The sequence below is a fragment of the Theropithecus gelada genome, chromosome 2 (assembly GCF_003255815.1).
Source record: "Theropithecus gelada isolate Dixy chromosome 2, Tgel_1.0, whole genome shotgun sequence".
In the NCBI taxonomy this organism is placed as follows: Eukaryota; Metazoa; Chordata; class Mammalia; order Primates; family Cercopithecidae; genus Theropithecus; species Theropithecus gelada.
The window spans coordinates 181,858,079-181,874,660 of NC_037669.1; the positions used below are offsets into that span (position 1 = coordinate 181,858,079).

General features: G+C 36.8%; 1 long non-coding RNA gene across 1 annotated transcript in view; it reads right to left on the reverse strand.

Annotated features, from left to right (window-relative positions):
- The window catches only part of LOC112619141, a 526,979-nt gene that overhangs the window by 413,195 nt on the left and 97,202 nt on the right, over positions 1-16,582 (reverse strand). The window lies entirely within an intron of this gene.

The window sequence follows — 16,582 nt, forward strand, 5'->3', positions numbered from 1 at the left end:
GCAGTCAAATTAGAGCTCAAGATAAAGAAATTCACTCAAAATCACACAACTACATGGAAATCAAACAACCTGCTCCTAAGTGACTCTTGAGTAAATCATGAAGTTAAGGCAGAAATCAAGAAGTTATTTAAAAGTAAAGAGAACAGAGAGACAACGTACCAGAATCTCTGGGATGCAGCTAAAGCAGTGTTAGGCAGGGAATTTAGAGCATTAAATGCCCACATGAACAAACTAAAAAAATCTCAAGTTAGCAACCTAGCATCTCAACTAAAAGAACTAGAGAACAAAGAGTAAAAAATCCTAAAGCTCCAGAAGACAAGAAATAACTGAGATCAGAGCCGATATGAAGAAGATAGAGATACAATAACCCTTCAAAAGATCATCAAGGCCAGCAGCTAGTTTTTCTGAAAAACAAAATTAACAAAATAAATAGAACACTAGCTACTCTAATGAAACAAAATAACAATCTCAGAAATGATAAGGAGGATATCACCATTGACCCCACAGAAACACAAGCAACCATTAGAAAATACTATAAACACCTTTCTGCACATAAATGAGAAAATCTAGAAGAAATCAATAAATTCCTGGATATATATACCCTTGCAAGACTGAAACAGGAAGAAATTGAGTTCCTGAATAGACAAATAATGAGTTCTGAAATTGAGGCAGTAATAAATAGCCCACCAAACAACAACAACAACAACAACAACAAAGCCTGGACCCGACAGATTAGCAGATGAATTTTACTAGAGCTACAAAGAAGAGTTGGTGCCATTTCTACTGAAGCTATTCCAAAAAAACTGAAAGAAGGGACTCCTCCCTAACTCATTCTATGAGGCCAGCATCATCCTGATAACAAAACCTGGCAGAGATACAACAAAAAAAGAAAACTTCAGGCCAATATCCTTGAAGAACATCAAAGCAAAAATCCTCAACAAAATATTGACAAACTGAATCCTTCAGCACATCAAAAAGTGTATCCACCTCAATCAAGTCAACTTTATTCTTGTGATGTAAGGTTGGTTCAACAAACAAATCAGTAAATGTGATTCGCTGCATAAACAGAACTAAAGACAAAAACCACTTGATTTTCTCAATAGATGCAGAAATTGCCTTTGATGAAATTCAACATCGCTTCATTTTAAAACTTCTTAATAAACTAGCTATTGAAGGAACATACCTAAAAAGAGTAAGAGCCATTGGCCAGGTACAGTAGCTCATGCCTGTAATCTCAGCACTTTGGGATGCCAAGGAGGTTGGATCATCTGAGGTCAGGAGTTTGAGACCAGTCTGGCCAGCATGGTAAAACCCCATCTCTACTAAAAATACAAAAATTAGTCAGGCACAGTGGAGCACACCTATGATCCCAGCTACTCAGGAGGCTGAGGCAGGAGAATCACTTGAACCTGGGAGGCACAGGTTGCAGTGATCTGAGATCGCACCACTGCCCTCCAGCTTGGGCAACAGAGTGAGACTCCATCTCAAAATATAAATAAATAAATAAAATAATAATAATAAGAGCCATATATCACAAACACACAGCCAATATCATACTGAATAGGTAAAAGCTGGAAGCATTCCCCTGGGAAACTGGCACAAGATAAGGATGTCCTCTCTCACCATTTCAATTCAACATAGCATTGGAAGTTTTGGCCAGGGCAATCAGGCAAGATAAATAAATAAAGTGTATTCAAATAGGAAGATAAGAAGTCAAATTATCTTTGTTTGCAGATGGCGTGATCCTATATCTGAAAAACCTCTTTGTCTCAGCCCAAAGGCTTCTTAAGCTAATAAGCAACTTCAGGAAAATCAGGATAAAAAGTCAATGTGCAAAAATTGCTAGCATTTCTATGCACCAAAACAGACAAGCAGAAAGCCAACTCATGACTGAATTCTCATTCACAATTGTAACAAAAAGAATAAAATACGTAGAAACACGGCAAACAAGGGAAGTGAAGAACCTCCTCAAAAAGAACTACAAGCCACTGCTCAAAGAAATCAGATAGGACACAAACAAATGGAAAAATATTCCATGCTCATGTAAAGGAAGAATCAATATGGTGAAAATGGCCATTCTGCCTAAGTTATGTATAGATTTAATGCCATTCCCATTAAATGACCATTTACATTCTTCACATAATTAGAAAAAAAAAAACGATTTTAAAATTCATATGAAAACAAAAAACAGCCCAAATAGCCAAGACAATCCTAAACAAAAAGAACAAAGCTGCAGGCATCATGCTACCCAGCTTCAAACTATAATACAATGCTAAAGTAACCAAAACAGCATGGTACTGGTACAAGAAGAGATACAGAGACCAATGGAACCAAATACAGGACTCAGAAATAAGACCACCCACCTAAACTATCTTATCTTCGACAAACTTGACAAAAACAAGCAATGGGGGAAAGATTCTACTTAATAAATGGTGCTGGGAGAACTGGCTAGCCATATGCAGAAAATTGAAATTGGACCCCTTCCTTACACCTTATACAAAAGTTAACTCAAGATGAATTAGAGACTTAAATGTAAAATCCAAAACCCTAGAAAAACTCTAGAAAAAAAACGTAGGCAATACCATTCCGGACATAGGCACAGGCAAAGATTTTATGATGAAAATGCCAAAAGTAATTGCAACAAAAGCAAAAATTGACAAATACTATCTAATTAAACTAAAGAGCTTCTGCACAGCAAAAGAAACTATCATCAAAGTGAACAGACAGCATACAGAATGGGAGAAAATTTTTGCAATCTATCCATCTGACAAAGGTCTAATATCCAGAGACTACAAGGAACTTAAACAAATTTACAAAAAATCAAAAAACAAAAAACAAACACAAACAACCCCACTAAAAATTGGGCAAAGAACATGAACAAACAATTCTGAAAAGAAGACATACATGCAGCCAAAAAACATGAAAAAAGCTCAACATCAGTAATCATTAGCGAAATGCAAATCAAAACCACAATGGTATACCATCTCACACCAGTCAAAATGGCTATTAGTAAAAAGTCAAAAAACAACAGGTGCTGGTGAGGTTGTGGAGAAAAATGAACACGTTTACACTGCTAGTGGGAGTGTAAATTAGTTCAGCCATTGAGGAAGATAGTGTGGTGATTCCTCAAAGACCTATAGGCAACAATACCATTTGACCCAGCAATCCCATTACTGGGTTTATATCCAAAGGAATATAAATTACTCCATGATAAAGATAGCTAATGGAAGCTGGGCTTAAAACCTAGGTGATGGAATGATCTGTGCAGCAAATCACTATGGCACATGTTTACCTACGTAACAAACCTTGACGTCTGGTATATGTACCCCCGAACTTAAAATAAGAATTGAAAAAGTAAGAAAGCATGAGCAAAGCTTATGCAATATATAGACATCATAAAGCAATCAAATATTTGAGTTTCAGTGCTCCAGAGGACAAGGAGAAAACAAAAGTGTAAGCAAACCTATTTAATTAAATAATAAATGAAAACTTCCCAACTGTAGCAAGAGATTTGACTACTAAGATTGAGGAAGCTCAGAGAAGCTCCCAAAATAGACACAATTCAAAAAGGTCATCTCTAATGTATTACAGTCAAACTGCCAGAAAACAAAGACAACGAGGTAATTATAAAAACAACAGGATAAAAAAGTCTAGTCCCTTATAAAGGAACCACCATCAGAATAACAATAGATTTCTCATCAGAAACCTTACAGGCCAAGAGAGAATACGATGATATATTCAAAGTGCTGAAAGCAAAAAACTGGCAGCACAAGATACTATACCCAACAAAGTCAAACTCCATAAATGAAAGGAAAATAAAGTCTTCCTGAAACAAGCAAAGCTCATGGAAGTCATCACTGCTAAGTAGACTGGTCCTACAAGAAATGTTTAAGGGAGTCCTACACCCAGAAGCAAAAGAATGATATCTACCATCATGAAAACACATGAAAATATAAAACCTACTCATAGAACAAACATACAAACAGAAAAGACTTAAATACTACCACTACAGAAAACCATCAAAGCACAATGATAACCAATATTAAACAAAGGAACAAAGGATATACAAAACAACAAGAAATCAATTAATAAAATGACATAAATAGCCATTACTTATTAATAATGAGCTTAAACGTAAGTGGATTAAACTTTCCACTTGATATAGAATGGCCAAATGGATGAAAAAAAATGACCCAACTATATGCTGCTCACAAGAAATTTATCCTGCCTATAAATACATATAAAGTGAAACATGGAAAAACATACTTCATGCAAATGGAAACCAAAAGAGAACAGAAGTAGCTATAGTTATATCAGGTAATACGGACTTTAAGACATAACAGTAAAAAGAGACAAATTCATTATATAATGATAAAAGAAATTAATTCAGCAAGAAGATATAACAATTATAAACATATATGCATCCAATACCAGAGGACCTAGACATGACATACAATACAAGCCGAGACAGGCGGATCACGAGGTCAGGAGATCGAGACCATCCTGGCTAACACGGTGAAACCCCGTCTCTACTAAAAAATACAAAAAACTAGCCGGGCGAGGTGGCGGGCGCCTGTAGTCCCAGCTACTCGGGAGGCTGAGGCAGGAGAATGGCGTGAACCCGGGAGGTGGAGCTTGCAGTGAGCTGAGATCCGGCCACTGCACTCCAGCCTGATTCAAAAAAAAAAAATAAAAATAAATAAAAAAATAACAAATATTATTAGAGCTACACTCCAACACGATAATAGTGGAGGACTTTAGCATCCAATGCTTAGCATTAAACAGATAATTCAGACAAAAAATTAATGAAGAAACATTGAGTTTAAATTGCACATTAGGGACAGGCACAGTGGTTCCCATCTGCAATCCCAGCACTTTGGGAGGCCAAGGCAGGTGGATCACTTGAGCCCAGGAGTTCACAACCAACCTGGGCAACATGGCAAAAACCCTTCTCTAACCCCCCCAAAAAAGCAAAAATGGGTCACATCTGGTGGCATGTGCCTGTAGTTCCAGCTATTTGAGAGGCTGAGAAGGGAGCATAACTTGAACCCAGGAGGTGGAGGTTGCAGTGAACTGAGATTGTGCCACTGCACTCCAGCCTGGATTGCAGATTAAGACTCTGCCTCAAAAAAAGATAAAAAGACATTCAAATAAATTCCACATTAGACCACATGAACCTAATGGATATTTACAGAACATTTTATTCAACAGATACACAATGCACATTCTTCTTGTATATTCAGTGCAGGGAACATTCTCCAAAGAGACCATATGTTAGGAGACAAAACAAATCTCAACAGTTTTTTTTTTTTTTTTTTTTTTTTTTGAGACAGTCTCACTCTGTCACCCAGGCTAAAGTGCAGTGGCGTGATCTCAGCCCACTGCAGCCTCCATCTCCCAGGTTCAAGTGATTCTCATGCTTCAGCCTCCCGAGTAGCTGAGACTACTGGCATGCACCATAGTGCCTGGCTAAGTTTTTTATTTTCAGTAGAGTCGGGATTTCACCATATTGGTCAAACTGGTCTCAATCTCCTAGACTCAAGCGATCTGCCTACCACAGCCTCCCAAAGTGCTAGGATTACAGGCATGAGCCACCATGTCAAGCTAAATCTCAACAAATTTTTAAAATCTAAAATAGTGTCAGGTATATTTTTAGACCAGAAAGGATACAATATAAAATCAATAATAAGATAAACTTGAGAAACTGTACAAACACACTGAAATTAAACAACATGCTTCTGAATGACCATTGGGTCAAGAAAGAAATTAAGAAAGAAATGTTTTAAATTTCTTGAAACAAAAACCTAAACATACTCAAACCCATGGGATACAGATAAATTAGTACTATGAGGAAATTTTATAACAAATGCCTACATCAAAAATGGAGAAAGATTTCAAATAAAATTCTGAGGGTACACCTCTGGAACTAGGAAAGCAATATACATTTTCTATATAATTCAAATTAATTTTTCTATACAAATAAACAGAAATATGTAAGAGAGAGAGATACAAAACTGAATGAAATTAAAGGAGAACTAAAAGTGTAATGATTCTTTCAACCAATGCTTTTTGAGAAAAAACATTGAAATAGGCAAGACAATAGAGGTTTCGATTAATAAGTCTATGGATAAACATATAGTCTTTTAAAGCATACCTAAAATAATTCAAAAATATCTATTAAGCCACAAAAATACAATATATTCCAAAATTTTTACATGATATAATCTTTTTGAAAATTAATAGTAAAAAGTAGTAACAAATTAACTAAACCAATATCACATAATTTAAAAAACTTTTGAAAAACACTTCAGTCAAAGAAAAGTTGAAATTTTACAATTTATTTTTTAAAGTGTATGATATATATCCAAACTCATGGAGTATATCTAAAGTCAATCTAAAAGGACAGTTATTTATCTCAAACATTTATGTTACTGAAAAAGATATAAAGTTTGTAAAACAGTAAAATTAATCTGTTTAAAATGCAAAATAAATTTTAAAAAATCAAGAGGAAGAAATTCATAAATGTAAAAACGAAAGATTCCTTTGTAAAGATAATTACAGGAAAAATATTTTAAAACACAATTGATTCTTAAAACAATAAAATGGGTCTCTAGATAAAGTAGCAATAAAACACAGTTGATAAAATGAGAATTGAGAATGCAGCAATAATCACAAACACAAGAATATAGAAGTATCAGGAAGTACTCTTCAAAGTTATACAGATAAATTTAAGAACCTATGTAAAATAGATGATTTCTCAAGACATATCCATGATAAAATTTTTACTCAGAAATAATAATAAAGGATTTGAAGTGAAAATAAAATATTATTAATATTTTTATCAATGATTACATAATATAGCAAGAAGTTTAAAAAATAGTACCAAAGATGTTTTCACAGTTAAATTCTTTAAAATCCTCAACTAACAGATATTTTAAGTGCTATCCAAATGAGAGATAGAGAAAGCAAGCTTTAAAAAATATTTCTAAGAATCCACCAAAGAACAAGTAACAAAGTACGCAAAATAGTCAATGGAAAATTTAGACTTGCATTGTCTAATATGGTACTTGCTAGTACAAGGTGACTATTTAAATTTAAATTTAAGATTCAATTTCACAGTTGCACTGGTCACTTTTTTTTTCTCACAGACAGAATCCCGCTGTGTCGCTGAGACTGGAGTTCAGTGGCGTGATCTTGGGTAACTGCAATCTCCAGATCCCAGGTTCAAGTGATTCTCCTGGCTCAGCCTCCCAAGCAGCTGGGATTACAGGCGCCTGCCACCATGTCCAGCTAATTTTTGTATTTTTAGTAGAGACAGGGTTTCACCATGTTGGCCAGGCTGGTCTCGAACTCCTGACCTCAGGTGATCCTCCCCCCTCAACCTCCCAAAGTGCTGGGATTACAGATGAGTCACCACATCCGGCCGCACTAGTCACGTATTAATTGCTTAATGGACACATGTGGCTAGTAGCTGCTATATTAGACTGTGCAGAAATAGAACATTTTGACAGGTAGTTCTAGAAGAAACGCCCCAGTGAGTTTCTCCTCCTGGACACATCACTGAGGGTGGAAAAAACTGGGACAGCCTAATTGAATAAGCCTGCTCCATTTACCTACTTCTGGGGATAAGAGACAGAGATTCAGGGAGACACTGATTTATGGTCCCTGTAGAAACTCAAGAAGATATAAACAATTCATGTCATCACATACTTTCAAATACATTATATTTCCTTGGCACAATACTGCACTCGTCTTAAAGAGTGGAAACTGAGACTCAGCAAGATTAAGAACTTGAGTTCACTATGCTGATAAATATTAATGCTGGATCTTAAATCCATGACTTCCAAATACAAGCCTACCATACCCTTGACAATGTACCACCTAGTTCTTGCCCAAAACAGGTGCTTTGATCTGTTGCTATAGTGCTATGGCCATGTACCTGAAAGCTAATTTGTAATCCTCAAGGGCCTGCAAGCTCTAAGTGTTCTCAAGCATTCAGCTTGCAGATATTCAGTAATTATTGGTTCTTGCTTATTTGCCAGACTTAATAAATATTACAACATTTAATATACACAATACAAACAGAAAGAGACAGAGGGGAGAAAGAAATGCTTTGGTTAAAAAAGTATAAAGTAGATGAGAACATAATTTTGATCCAGTTTTATATGGAAACGAATATATGGTTTGGCATAATAAAACACTCCATGTTAAAGTATCTAACTCTGTCACTGACGCATAGTAGGTACTCAATAAATGTTTACGGTTGTGCACTGCTGGTAAACTGCAGAGAGCGGAAATGGCATTCCCCACATTCTACAAATAAGCAATGGCCTGTTTTTCTTGGAAACTGGATATCTAAAGATAGACCCTAAGAAGAAATCATGGAGTAAACATAAAGTAAATGTCATATTTATCACTCTAGTGAACTGTTTGCTGCATTAGGGAGGAATTAATGTTGGTGGAGCATTTGTGCTGATCCCCAAATGACCACAAACTGAGCTGTAAAAAAAATATATATATATATATATTCTCATCACATTTTGCTGCTGTTTATCTCAATGAGCAGCATCTGCTCCCAAACCACATAAATGCCAGCTCTGATGTTAGGGAGTAGAGATGACCTACAGAGTACCAAGCTCATTTAATGAATGTATTTCTATTCTCAGTGATGGCATTGATAGAGCTGCATTATGTACTACCTGGAAGCGCATTTCTACAGAAGTTTTTGCTTAGGTATCTGTGGCAGGCTCAGGAGTATGGTTAACTCTTTTTTAATGAAACTAACTGAATTAGTGGAGTGGGGAAAGGGAAGGAGTTACATTAAAGTATTATTCTCCAAGAGTGATGAAGTCTATCATTCTGAGAAATTTGAAATCGCTCCTCCAAGGTCTTAGGCATGGCTCAGAAAATGTTAAACTGACAGTCACCTGCCAACAAGGTTGAAGAAGAGAGTATCCTAGATAAAGAGACCACTGAGAAGACTTACAGTTGCAAAATGAATGCCAAAATGAGAGCAAGAAGGAAGACAATCAAAATCAAAGATCTCCTATTGCAAAACTATTCTTAGGAAGATGGTATGACAAAGAGAGGGAGATGAAATATAAACAAAACAAAAAACTGGTGTCTATGTTTCAAAAAATCACAGATTGGAGTAGATACAGATATCAGCAAATAGTAAAACTACACTAACAACTTGCCTCCCTCCCTCCCTCCCTCCCTCCTTCCCTCCCTCCCTTCCTTCCTTCCTTTCTCTTTTGACGGAGTTTCACTCATCGCCCAGGGTGGAGTGCAATATCATGATCTCAACTCACTGCAACCTCCACCTCCCAGGTTCAATTGATTCTCCTGCCTCAGCCTCCTGAGTAGCTGGGATTACAGATGCCCACCAACTGCTCAGCTAATTTTTTTGTATTTTTAGTGGAGTTGGGGTATCACCATATTGGCCAGACGGGTGTCGAGCTCCTCAGGTGATCTACCCACCTTGGCCTCCCAAAGTGCTGGGATTACAGGTTGTGAGCGGCCACATCTGGCCTACTAACAACATTCATTTGGTAAAACTGGTGATGATTAAAAAGAAACAAAATATAATAGTGAGGTTTCTAGGCCACATGATGAGAACTGACCAGGCAAAGGAGCAGGCTCACTGTAGCAGTAGAAAAGAGATTTGCTTATGTGGCCAAACTTAAGGCACCAGAACAGTCATGACTGCCAAGTGTATGATAAAAAGAAGAGCCATAAACAGGTTGGGTCTAAGATACAAAATCAGCACAAAAAAACCCAAATTTATTTTTAGTTTAATTTTAACACAGCATATTGCATTTGAAGTACTGGGAAAAAGCACATATTCCTATTGGTGTCTAGGGGTGAGGAGGAAATATTTATGGTATAATAAAAATATGCAGTTCTGATGGTATGTATTGTGATCTGAGAGAAATTCTTAATTAACATTAGAAATTCTTTCAAGAAGTATGCAATAAAGATATCCACCTATGCCATTTTTGTGAATAAGAAGAGTTAAATGTCATGCATAAAAAAAGGCACAGGTGGTGAATCCAGGCTGCAGTAGTCACTGTACCACTTTCAATTATGATCATAGATGATACGTTTATCCTTAATGGGCTCCTTGTTCCGTGGGTGTGAAAGAAGTGCAACTCAGGGCACTTACCATGCTCCTATGGGACATTGAAAACTTAAAATGTATATAAAATTAAGAAAGCAAACTCATTCACTTAGAAGCATTTTTTAAATTGAAAACAAGTATATTCTATGTGACAACCATTATACTTAGGCAAGTGAATTTCAAAGATAAATAGGACACCATCCAAATCCTCAAAAGTCCAATAAAGAATAAAGACAAAACAATTATGTATGAGAAAACAAAATGACTTGTTAAAGAAATTTGCCTGTTTACACAATACGTTTTATTACTTTTCTCCACTTGATCCTTACACCAATTCTATGAGATAGCAATTTAGTAATAAATTTATTATTCCTATCTTGTTAAAACAAACGGGAAAACTGAGTCTTAGAGAGTTGTAGTGATTGGACTGTGGTTAGAATTTTGTAGGAATTTTGTAGGTGAAGACTCCAGGTTTTCTGACTGTCAATGATTGATTTTTTTTTCCAGTTAAGCAATAATAGTCCTCCAAAACAGAAATGGATTTCTCCTCTGTTATTGCAACAGTGAAGATACAAAACAAGACTCCATGTCTATAGAAAATCAAAACATCAATCACGTCACTCAGTGATTCAGTAGATTATGTGAAAATGTTGTCCCCATGATGTCATTTATCTACACTGTTCACCTAGTTTACTGTTTTGGCCAGACATTTTAGCATGGCCTCAACACAAGCTTAGAGCCTAGCACAGCACACTAGTAAAATATTTTACCCAATGACCCAAATTGTCAATTACATGATTTGTCCAGATTGCATTGCTACCACCAACATATTTTTTAAAAGAAAACTATCAGAAAAGGCAGAAATAGCAGCATATTAATGAAGATCATTAGTAAATGATAAAGATTAGGCTTTGGCCCAATCATATTTTCATCTTAATCATGGCAGAGAAGAGATAACGTAGTAAGAGAGTGGTAGAGACAACTATGAAATCTGCACATCCCCTTCAGTTCCACAACTCCCTGGTTACCTTGGAGGAAACCCAGATCTATGATATGCCAGTTACTCCTAGTGATAGCATTTTTGTGTTGCAGGAGTGCTGCCAAAACTTGTCCTTGGAATTGACAACCTCAGGTAAAGAGAGAATAAAACTGCTCTTTATTGAGTGTCTACTGTATGTTAGGCCATTTTACGCATTTAAAACATTGCAATATAAGTGTGCATTTTCATATATGGAACCCAGGGCTCAGGGAGGTTACATATTTTCTTCATGGTCAAATTTCAATTAACAGTAAAAAACTGTTTTTCTTAGATCTGGGCACCTTCTATAATGCTGATCTGCAAAATGCTTCTAAAGCGCTTAATTGAGCATGCTGGTCATGGAAAAGTCACAGGATGAGAGCAGACACTAAAGAGGCAGGAACTATCTGTAACAGTGGAAAAGAAACAACCTGGCATTATGAACAGTATGAGTTTGGAATTTGAGATTAGATAGTGATATGTATTGGTATTTATAAACTCAAGTGTTTAAGGGATCATGTAAGCCATATAGTTCAACTGCCCATTTAATACTTGAGTTTCCTCCATAAGGTCCCCACTAAGCTGATCAAGCTAAGTTTCTCTACTTTGAGCTTCCCTATTATTTGATACCGTATCCTTTACCTCCTGGGTCACACCTCACATTCTCTCAATCCTCCTGTACCCTATTCATTGCCCAGCAGGCAGCTTGGATCAGGAGTAACTTAACCACATTGCTCAGCTGTTCAGTGTATACATTCCTTCTATAGGCGTTCTTGAAGACCACAACCAGAGATCTGCAAGAACACCCTGATAATCACTCACACACAAATATGGGAGGGTGGGCGATTTAATACTTCATGTGGCAACTCTGATCATCGTGGCATGGGAGCTAGAACCATTCCTTGAGCAGAAAATTCTGAATTAAGTTAGACTTGACTGCATCAAATAATCAAGTAGAATTCTGCCCCTGTTGCCAGAGCAGTGGCAAGCTTGACAATGTACCCTCGTACTTGTTTTCTTTTTTCCTTTTCCAAAGTTGTCCTTTTTTCCATTCCTGTTCCCCTGAGTTTCTTCCTAAAGCAAACCACCTAGACACACCTCTTCTTTGGCTCTACTTTCTGAGGATTGGTCACTTATGGGACGGTAGGAAGAGAGATCCTTTCCAATCCTGATCTAATATGCAATGTGGCCTCAAGGTTTTTTTATCCTCATCTTCTTGTCTTTTATTAATTTCCATATACCTAGCACCCAACACAGATTTTAATCCCATAAAAAGGAATCACAATATCTAATCAATGGGTATATAGATGAATAAATGGTTGAAATATGTGTGGTCAAGGTAAATGTATTTAGAATTAAAGTGCTCTCTAAGGTTGAAGAAAAGTTTTGCCCAACTAGTTAAAGGCAAAACTAGTTACAGACAAAGTGGGAAACATCAAGAGGCTTAGGATATATCCATTCCTCATCATGATATCTTAGGACTCCATTATCCTAATCCTAGCATAAAGTCATTGGATCTATATTGTTGATCATAAGAATACTAATTTTTAACTATTCTATGTTTACATTTCAGAGCCATATTTTAAAAATATAGACTCAAAGCCAGGCATGGTAGCTCACGCCTGTAATCCCAGCACTTTGGGAGGCTGAGGCAGGCAGATCACTAGGTCAAGAGGTCAAGACCATCCTAGCCAACATGATGAAACCCTGTCTCTACTAAAAATACAAAAATTAGCCAGGCATGGTGGCAGGAGCCTGTAGTCCCAGCTACTCGGGAGGCTGAGGCAGGAGAATCGCTTGAACCTGGGAGGTGGAGGTTGCAGTGAGCCAAAATCGTGCCACTGCACTACAGCCTGGGTAACAAAGTGAGACTCCATCTCAAAAAAACAAAAAACAAAAACAAAAACGAAAAAAAACATGTGTATGGGGAGGAGATAGATTTAAGATTCTATACTTAAGAAGAAAGGATTGGCTAGACTTTAAATCAAAATACATGGTTTTAGTAGCTTAGTAGCTGTGTGCTTCGGTATTGATAAAATTCTTGGTCTACTTGTCTTACTGTGTTGATTATAGTATAAGATAAATAAATAAGGAAATCTTAATTGTGCAGTATCATATATATTTAAAGTATTATGGATAATGTAATTCCCTCTAGATTAGGCACTATGCCTGATGTTTGTATTTTCCAAAGCACTTGGAGTGAACTACTAAAGAAATGAAGCGTTTTCAACTGAGTGCCCAGAAGATTAAGAAAATAATTCAAAGGCTGAAGGGCCTGATCTACAGGGCAAGATTAAATGAGAACATGTACTTCATCATTCTGTTAGGCAATGCCTAATGGAGGGTCAGGACTGTAAATATATATTTCAAAGAGGTAAACGCAAAGATGGAGAATTATTTCAGTTGATACAAAAATAAATAAGTGAGAACATTGAGAATGAAATTAAAAATGATCTGGGTACCAAAAATGATCAAAATTATTTTATTTGGAATCTTTCAAGCTAACATAAAACAACCTAGATTTTTTATCTTCATTTTATCGTTGAGGTGATCTCCAGAGACTAACATATACTTTTTGATGACATACTTTTCCTCCCACATTAGATAGAAACTCATCCTGAATTATTATCTTATCTTTTTAATTCAAACTATCACAGGACAAAAATAATCACAAAATATATTGTTTTTTTCCAAAATGTCAGGTTTTTTTACCACTTGCTTTTTTTTTTTCTTCTTATCCACCATGAACTTCCTATTTCACAGTTTCCTTGAGGAATGCTTCTGTGAGTGTACAAGTGGAACTAATTGAAAAAGATCAGACTTAATAGAATTTAAACTAACTGAAGGGAGAGATAACTTCAGTCACAGTAGTATCAGGGGAAATGAGACAAGACCAAGGGAGATTCTGAAAACTAAACTACTACAAATGCACTGTAAATTCTGCAAAGGCAGGTGTCTGTTCATATTTAATTTGAAAGAAAATAGAAGTGAGTCACTATAATATGTGATAATTTTTTTTAATCTGGAGAAGCACTTAATAGTAATTTTTCTGGCAAACATATTTGATTCAAAGAAGGAAGAAAAGAGTATATTATTTTCTTTCTGACAACAGCAAGATTCTGTTTACTTCAGACTCAGTAAGAAATTGGCATCTTACTAAAATGAGACGGTAGCTTAATTGTTCTTGTTTAAGGAATAACCCATAAGCAAAAATGTGGTATTTGAGGCAGTTTGTCTTTATAATGGCTTTGAACATATATTAGTTAGTCTTGAGCCCTGTACTTCTTTTCTCACATTTCTGGGAGTTGCTTACTGGCATTCCCCTGAGGCCTGATCTCACTGGGCAGGTCCTGCCGATAATAATAAATGATGATAGGGTCATGCTTTGCAGCCTAGAGCAGTCCCATTTGTATTCGATTTCTCCACTATCTTAGGAATTTAGATAGCTAAGGCAGAGTTTCCTTTTTCTCCCACTTTCCCCATTACACAAAAGTTCTCATGCTCAGGTTCTTTTGATCCTGGCATTTTCATTGTCATCAACATTAGTTATTCTGTGACTCTTGTCATCTGGGAACTGTCTAGGGATATCTTTTTTTTTTCTTTTTTTTTCTTTTCTTTTTTTTTTTTTTTTTTGAGACGGAGTCTTGCTCTGTCACCCAGGCTGGAGTGCAGTGGTGCAATCTTGGCTCACTGCAAGCTCCATCCCCCAGGTTCACACCATTCCCCTGCCTCAGCCTCCTGAGTAGCTGGGACTACAGGTGCCCGCCACCACGCCCGGCTGATTTTTTGTATTTTTAGTAGAGACGGGATTTCATCATGTTAGCCAGGATAGTCTCAATTCCCTGACCTCGTGATCCACTCGCCTCGCCCTCCCAAAATGCTGGGATTACAGGTGTGAGTCACGGCTCCCTGCCAGGATATCATCTTTAATTACAACTTTGCCAAGCTGTGAGTCCTTGCATCAGTCATCCACCCTCTTTGATTTTATTTCCTCATCTGTTTAATAAGACAAGATGATCTCGAACCTTCTATCGTGTGATTCTAAATCAGTGTTTCTCAACCCCAGCACTACTGACATTTTGAGCAAAATAACTCATTGTTGTGAGGAGCTGCCCTGTGTGTAGTAGAATATTTAGCAGCACCTCTGACCTCTATACAAGATACCAGTAGTAAATAACACCCCTTCCTAGTTATGACAATCAAAGATGTCTCTAGACATTGCTGAATATTCCCTGGGTAGGGGCAAAATCACCCACAGTGGTGAACCATCATTCTAGACCCAGATCAAGAAGAGTGTTTCTTTTTACAAAATACTAAGGTATGTGCCATGCAGTTGTCTAAAAAAATTTTTTAAACATAAACTATCCTAAAATATAAATCTCATATTCAGTAGAATTCCAGTGTCTCCATAACCATTCCCACAAAATTGCACGTTCTTTTTATTCTCTTTCTGCCCTGTTTACTTTTTATTTTTTTATTTTTGGGGGAGCCCTGTTTAAATGTTGGTTCTGTACCACCAGATGTGGTCTGATCAAGGCTCTCCTGACAGTGTGGCTCTGACCCATGCAATCTACCACAGCTGATCCTGCTACATTCAGTTACATCACCTTTCCTGTTGTTGCAAGTGGGCCTGTTTCAGTCTCAATCTTTGTGACATCTGGTTGTTCTCTCCTTTCTAAAATCCTATTTGCTATTTGCACAGCCACTTCATCCCACCCTGTTCCCACAAGAGAAAGAGGTTCACAGTTTCCTTTTTGTGGTTGACCCTATTGTGAGAACTGGTGGCTACTGGGGGGAGCCATATCAATGAAGAACTGTTTTTTCACATGGGCTAGCCTGAGAGCAACTACAGTGCTCTTTTCTCAGTGTGCACGTCTCTGCACTGGGCTAGTTGAAGAAGTTGTAGGAATAATAATCAATTTATATGCATTCTGATGCCATGAAATTAGTATTTGAAAATTTATGTTTTGTATTTACACAATTTTTGAGAGTATAATTCAAGGCAAGTTATTTGATGTCAAAATTGTAAAAAAAAAATTATTATTATTATTTGAGTTGGAGTCTCACTCACTCTGTTGCCAAGGCTGGAGTGCAGTGGCACAGTCTCAGCTCACTGCAACCTCTGCCTCCTGAGTTCAAACGATTCTCCTGCCTCAGCATCCTGAGTAGCTGGGATTACAGGCATGTGCCACCATGCCTAGCTAATTTTTGTATTTTCAGTAGAGACGGGTTTCACTATGTTGGCCAAGCTGGTCTTGAACTCCTGACCTCAAGTGATCCCCCTGCCTCAGTCTCCAAAATTGCTGGGATTATAGGCATGAGCCACCATGCCTGGCCAAAAATTATTTACAACCATTTATTTTATATTTTTAAATAATAACCACATATTGATTAGAAGGGTGTTGATGCATATTAAAAATACAACAGAAGTTTTTGATTCTATT